Below are 6,996 nucleotides of genomic sequence, written 5' to 3'. Positions count from 1 at the left end.
AGATTGCTTTTGGCAAGATAGCCATTTTTACAATGTTGATCCTGCCAATCCATGAGCATGGGAGATCTTTCCATCTTCTGAGATCTTCTTTAATAAGAACAATTTTCTAAGTATTTCTATACTTGGGAAATTCTATTCAATGATTGTCGAGTTTTCAAATACAATCAAGGTTCAAGGGACAACCTCTACTCTCAGAACAGTTAATCAAAAGGACACACAAGCATCCAGATAATTTAGAATAGATGAATGATATAGACAGATGACAGACAGATAGATCCACCTAAATAGATTATAAGGATTCTGTGGAGGACAGCAGCAGGGGGGACACAGCTTGTCATCGGGTGAACTGAATTGTAAATACAAGCAGAGGCTTTAGCCAGTCCCTGGGCAGACATGCAGATTGACTCAAAAGGCAAAGCTTCTCACCGCACATCTAAAGCATTTTCACATTTCCTGAAAACGTTAAAAAAAACCCATGTGGATTGGATGTAGCCCAGGTCTTGCCTGGCACGCACAGGCCCTAAGTTCAATTCTGAGCACCACATATAGGTAAACAAATAAACAAACTTATTAAAAAAATGTCCACACCCACACCATAAGGGGACATTAGATGTTTTCCTTTCACATGTAAAGATATAAGAAGATTTTTTCTTATTAATATCAATGACTGAGGTAGATTACTAACGTCAGTATCAGCCTGTGAGTCAACACTCATATAAGCCTCCTCCTTTGCTTTCCTGATAAAATAATAGTTTTTTAAAAAAGCATTTCAGACAGCCAATAACTACGACTTGCTACTTATTAGTAGACTAAACACTTTTATGTATTTATCATTTATAATTCTTACCACCGGAATAGTGAGAATTCCAAGAGTGGGTTAAAAAAAATAAATATGTTTTAAACATTTAAAAACTGAAGCTGGGGGAGCTGCTAGAAAAATGGCCTGGTAAAGAAGAGTGCTGGCTGCTGTACCCAAGAAAAACTGAGCAAGATGGGGCATATCTCTAACCACAGACTGATTTGAGGAGCAGAGACAGACACCTGAGGGAGGGTTGCCACTGCCCAGGAATAACACCTGGAACATTTGCTAAGGTTGCAAATGTTTTAATTCGAGCCAGAAACTTTTAAAATAGGAAACCATATCACATTCTTATAATTCAGACAGATTTTTTTAAGACTGTGTCTTTCATCTTGGAGACCAAAGGAGTAAGATCAGCAAATTCAGTCTCTGGCCCTAATGTACAAACACTGAAACTGGAGATGAGACACATTAAAGAATAATAGAGATGGCTCAAGATATGGCTCAACAGGCAAGAGTTGGTTGTTCTTCCAGAGGACCCAGGTTCAATTCCCAGCACCCACAAGGCAGCTCACAATCTTCTGTTACTCCATCCTCAAGGGACTCTCTTCTGGTCCTTTACAACAGACATGCACATGGTGCTCAGACATGCAGGCAGGCAAAATACCCACACACGTAATAAAATAAAGTATTAAAAATAAACTCTAAAAAATCACAGTGGCATAGAATTAAGGGCTCGTGAAGGTCAGATTAGCTCCTCAGCACATGTTTAGTTAGTGTTCATCCTACTTCTGTGACCTTTGACTCCTNCTTATCTGTCATCCTCCCAGGTCCTGTCTCTGAGTGCTCCCTCATTGCTGCTACCCTGAACTTGATAAAAAGTCACAGAGGACACTTATGGTCTTTANTGAACATGAATATTATGTGTTCCCTGTTCTAATATAAAACTGAATTTCACTGTTTTTTCTAAATAGAAACCTGGCTTCTGGGTGGAAGGCAGGTCACGTATCATCTTACTTAGGGTTTCATTCCTGTGAAGAGACACTATGACCACAGCAATTGTTATAAAGGACATTTAATAGGGGCTGGCTTACAGCTTCTGAGGTTCAGTCCATGGTCATGATGGGAAGCATGGCAGCATCTAGGCAGACATGGCACTGGAGGAGCCAAGAGTTCTACATCTTGATCCAAAGGCAACCATGAGAGACTCTCTCCATCACAAAGGCCTAGGACNTCAAAGCCAACTCCTACAGTGACACACTTCCTCCAACAAGGTCACACCTATTCCAACAGGGTCATACCTCCTAATAGTGCCATGTCCCATGCCCAAGCATATTCAAACCACCACATTCCACTCACTGGCCCCATAGGCTTGTTCAAACACATGATTCTGTGGGGACATACCTAGCCATAGCATAATGCAAAATGTATTTTGTCCAACTTCAAAAGTCCACAAAGTCTATAGTAATCTTTATAATGTTAAAAGTCCAAAATTCAAAGAATCTCTTCTGAGATTATTGCAATCACTTAACTGTAATCTCTAATAAAATCAAAATCAAAAAGAAGACCACATACTTCTAACATCACAGGATATAGATAACCATTCCAGAATCTCATAGTGGGGAAACACTGAACCAAAGCAAGACCGAAAGCCAGCTGAGCAAACTCCAAACTGCATCTCCATGTCTGATGTCAAAGAACTCTGCAGATCTCCAACTCCTTTCATCTTTGTTGACTGCAACACAATTCTTTCTCTTGTGCTGGTTCCACACCCTGATAGCAGCTTTTCTCAGCAGGTGTCCTGTGGACCCAGCATCCCTGGATTTTTGGAGTCTCCAAGGCAACTTCAACTTTACATCTTCTTATTCTAGCCTCTGGGATCCAGTGATCTTCTGGGATCCTCCAAAGGGCTTGTGTCACTTCTTCAGCTCTGCCTTCTGTAGCACTCTAGGCTCTGGTTGACTCCACTTCATGGCTGGTGCTGTTCTTGGTAATCTTGGTGGCATCTCCAATATGCTGGAGTCTTCCTCTGGAACTAGGTTTCAGCAATGGCCTTTCATAGGCTCCCTTTAATGGTGCCAAGCCTCAGCTTCTTTCCATGACCCTTTCAGTCCTAGGCTGTCAAATGCAACTGAGGCTGCACATTCACCAATGGCCTTCCCTGGCCTCTCACAGTGCCAAACCACAGCTGCTCTTTATGACCCTTTCGTGCCTTCAAAACCAGAACCACCTGGGTGGCTCTCACAAGTCCAACTGCCAATAAAATGTCTATTTCTGGAACATAGCTTCTTTGTGCTCTCCAAAAACACTTCCCACAGTTCAAGTAACCCTCAGCACCTCAGTCCTCCATGCATCGACTAGAATGGCCCATTAAGCCCCACTTAAAGCATGCCACTGCTTTCCAAAGTTCCAAAATCCACATTCCTCCAAACAAAAGTATGGTCAGGCCTATCAGAGCAATAACCCACTCTTGGTACCAACTTCTCTCTTAATTAGGATTTCATTGTTGTAAAGAGACACCATGACCAAAGCAACCCTTATGAAGAACATTCATTGGGACTGGATTACAGGTTCAGAGGTTCAGTCCATGATCATCAAGGCAGGAGCATGACAGCATCCAGGCAGACATGGCACTACAGGTCCTGAGATTTCTACATCTTGTTCTGAAGGCAAACAGAAGACTGAATCTCTCAGGCAGCTAGGAGGAGGCTCACAAAGCTTACCCCCTACAGTGACACACTTCCTTCAACAAGGCCACACCTCCTATTAGTGTCATTTCCCAAGGGTTATACCTATTCAAAGGACCACATACATATATGATACTGAATTAAGCTTTTCTGTGATTTTGAAAACTGGACATTTGTTTTTCAATAATTGCTCCTATATTGTTTTTAAAGTCAGTGAGATGGGATAACCAGACCAAAATTGGTATCTGGGCTCTCTGTCTAAAGTTGGCATGCACCGCTCAGAGCTACCACAAAGGTGCAGGGCAAAGGCAGAAACCCATCCTTGGGACATTAATGAACATATCTCTCTCTTCCAGCGCATAGATACATCATCAGAATGAGCCAGAATCCTCTGGGTCTCCAAGAAGATTTTAACAATGCTACTTTAGTGAATGCTTCCAGTCTGATACCTAAAGAAGCTGGCTCAAAAGAAACATTTAAATTCAAACCAGAAACTTTTAAAATAGCAAATGGCATCCAGCTCTACATTGCAATCCAGGCAGACAATGAGGCCAGTCTCACCTCTGAGGTCTCCAACATTGCACAGGCTGTCAAGTTTACTTCTCCAGAACATAGTATCTCTGCACTGGGTGCTGATATTTCTGCAATCTCTATGACAATTTGGGGTTTAACTGTGATTTTTAACTCTATTTTAAACTAGAAGATAGAATGGCACTAAAATGCAATCCTGTACATATTTGCTAAGTGTTGCTTTAGAATGACTTTACTAAACTCAAAGGCTGCCTGTCAACAACTGTAATACAGAAGTTCATATTCAAAATTGAAAATCCCGAGTTACTAACAACATTCTTTTGCTATATGTAGATCAAGATTAACAGTTCCTCGTTCAATTTCTTAATTGTTCCATTTACTATGGAAATTAGATATCCATTCTCTTTTCACAGTGTGATGCAAGTTCACTTTCCATATTAACAAAATAAAAATTTGTACAAGTCGATTAAAGGGAATTATTCATATTTAATAGCAAACAATGTTATAGTAGAATTATTTGTAAGACAACTAATAAAGAATGCTATCTGCTTATACAACTGAAATCAAGAGGGACTATGAAAGTAATTTGTAGGGCTGAAGAGATGGCTCAGTGGTTAAGAGCACTGTCTGCTCTTCCAGAGGTCCTGAGTTCAATTCCCAGCAACCACATGGTAGCTCATAATCATCTGTAATGGGACCCAATGCCCTCTTCTGGTGTGTCTGAAGACAGCAACAGTGTACTCATATACATGAAATAACTAAATAAATCTTAAAAAGAATTTCATCTATATTTTAAAAAGTAATTTGTAAAGAAAAATGGTCAAAAGCAGTCATAAAGTCAAATGTCTTTGTCATTGGCTAAAGGTGTTTTATCAGTACACAAAGTGACTAGCAAGAATGTCTTTACCTATGAATTGCATGCATCACACTGAGTCTGGTTCTGTCCTGGGACCATCATTTGATCTTAAGAGCATCAGCAAAACGTACAGTTAGAATTTAGATTATTTTTTCACTTTTGTAGCTCTTGGATCTAGAGAAAAACTTGATATGTAGTAGATATTCAATAAATGTTTGGTAAATAATTAATGGTTGTTTTAGTTTCAAAGAAAAAAAAAAAAATGACCCCAATCACATCCACAATGCCCCCACAATATCATGGGTATGTGAGAACTTAAATAAATGTGTACTCTATAGTATTAATCTTAGAACATAAAATTTCAAACATTTTTATTTACTTATCTATTTCTTTATCTGTTTGTTTTTTATAACCTCAACGGAATGTATAATCTATTCTTAAAATGAGGCTGATAGTGTTGCTATGGTATGATCTTCCTGAGAAAGGAAGTTTTATTAGAGGAACGCCGTTCTTTATAGTCAAGATTTCAAGAACTTTTTTTGTTGTTGTTGTTAAAATGTCACTTTTATTTTAGCACACCTGAGTTATGTGTGGGACAGTGAAACAAATACAACAGGAAATATACAGCATGTCAAGGAGGCAGGCTTTAAAACCATGCTATAGAAAAGAGAAGACTGGGAGGACGCCCGATTTAAGAAGCTTTGGATACTGATTAATGGATATGCAAATATAGTATTCTCCAATGGATTTGGCAAGGATTTTGTTTTTCATTTCCAGTCTTTTAAAGTAGACAGCTGATTTTCAGAGCACATAAAATTTAAATACCAACAGTAGAATTCAGCAGAGTGATAAAGGTGCCTGCAACAAAACTGACCACCCAAGGTAATGTTGGACAGCAAGGCTAGAATCCTCATCCTGCAAAGCAGGCAGAGGGGGAACTGCAAAGTGGGGTTCGTGGGTAACCTTAGCTTCTACTTGCTACTTAATTCACAAAGTTAGAGGCCTTTACAGATAACCCACACCCTTTAATTTTCTGCTATGTAATAGGATTATAAGGCCACAATATTCCTTTGGGGGAAACCCTTTAATGATTTTAATATCACTTACTTGTTCTTTTGAAGTGTAAAGTGTCTTAACTGGATTATGATTACAAATCAGTTTTAAAATACACAATTGCTCCTATATTAAAATTATTTATACTATTTATATCTAATATTCAAAGAATTTACTAGTAAGTGCTACAGTAGGCATCAGTCTGACATGCTTATTAATTGATCCCATAGGTATAATTATAGGTCATGACAAGAGTCTATTCTGTCTCACCAAATCAGGAACACTGCATTTACAGAACAAAAAAACATAGTGCAGACACCCAAGGGCCATGCTAGCTCTTCAACTAGCTGTCGCAGCTCAGACATGAATCCTCACTGTGTGAGCAGACGTCAGATCCCAATCGTCATCAGAAGGTGCTAGTGGAGGTTGTCAGACGCCTTCCAATGTAGATCCCCTAGCCAATGGCCAGCAGTTGAGACAGTAACAGAGATGGAAGGAAAACCTTCAGAAAGTATGCTGAGAAAATGCCCCCTTTCTTCATAACACTTGTGTTTCTCATGCTGAGAGTAGCTGTGCGCTTCGGGTGTTTAAAAAGGAACTCCTTGGGGGGGAATATTTTCTGGCCGACTTGACCAATCCCATATCCAATTTGAGTTTTTCTTCAAGATACTTTCAACTTCTCTTCTTCTCTCAATATAATCTTCCTCAGACAGAGTTCTGTTTTTCTCGCCAAAGCTGTGGGTGTCTCTTTCAGCTCTGTTGGTATCTCGTGGTGTCTGGGAGCGAGCTGGGCTGTCACAGTGAGAGCTCTTGAAGCTACTTCATCCAGATTCATGCTGGGCATCCAACAGTATTTTTTCCATGTCGCCATTATAAATAGAGACAGAGGCTGGAACGCTGCTCCCATTGCCATTGCTGAAGTGCAGTTCTACCCAGGAGCCCTGCAGGTTCTCCTCCCTGCTCTGCAACATGGTGGCTCGGCAAAGGAGCCCAAGCCCAACTGCACAGGCCTGGGAGGCAGTCACCAAGAGGTAGCAGGGGCAGCCTGCGACGCTCAGTTCTCTCAAGAA

The 6,996-nt window shown here is 40.2% G+C and overlaps 1 pseudogene; it reads right to left on the bottom strand.

Annotated features, from left to right (window-relative positions):
• Window positions 1–6,332: 6,332 nt before the first annotated feature.
• Window positions 6,333–6,996, bottom strand: LOC110291990 (annotated as a pseudogene).

The sequence above is a fragment of the Mus caroli genome, chromosome 3 (assembly GCF_900094665.2).
Source record: "Mus caroli chromosome 3, CAROLI_EIJ_v1.1, whole genome shotgun sequence".
Taxonomy (NCBI): Eukaryota; Metazoa; Chordata; class Mammalia; order Rodentia; family Muridae; genus Mus; species Mus caroli.
The sequence above is the reverse complement of the archived record's forward strand: the minus strand, read 5'-3'. Positions and strand labels throughout refer to the sequence as shown.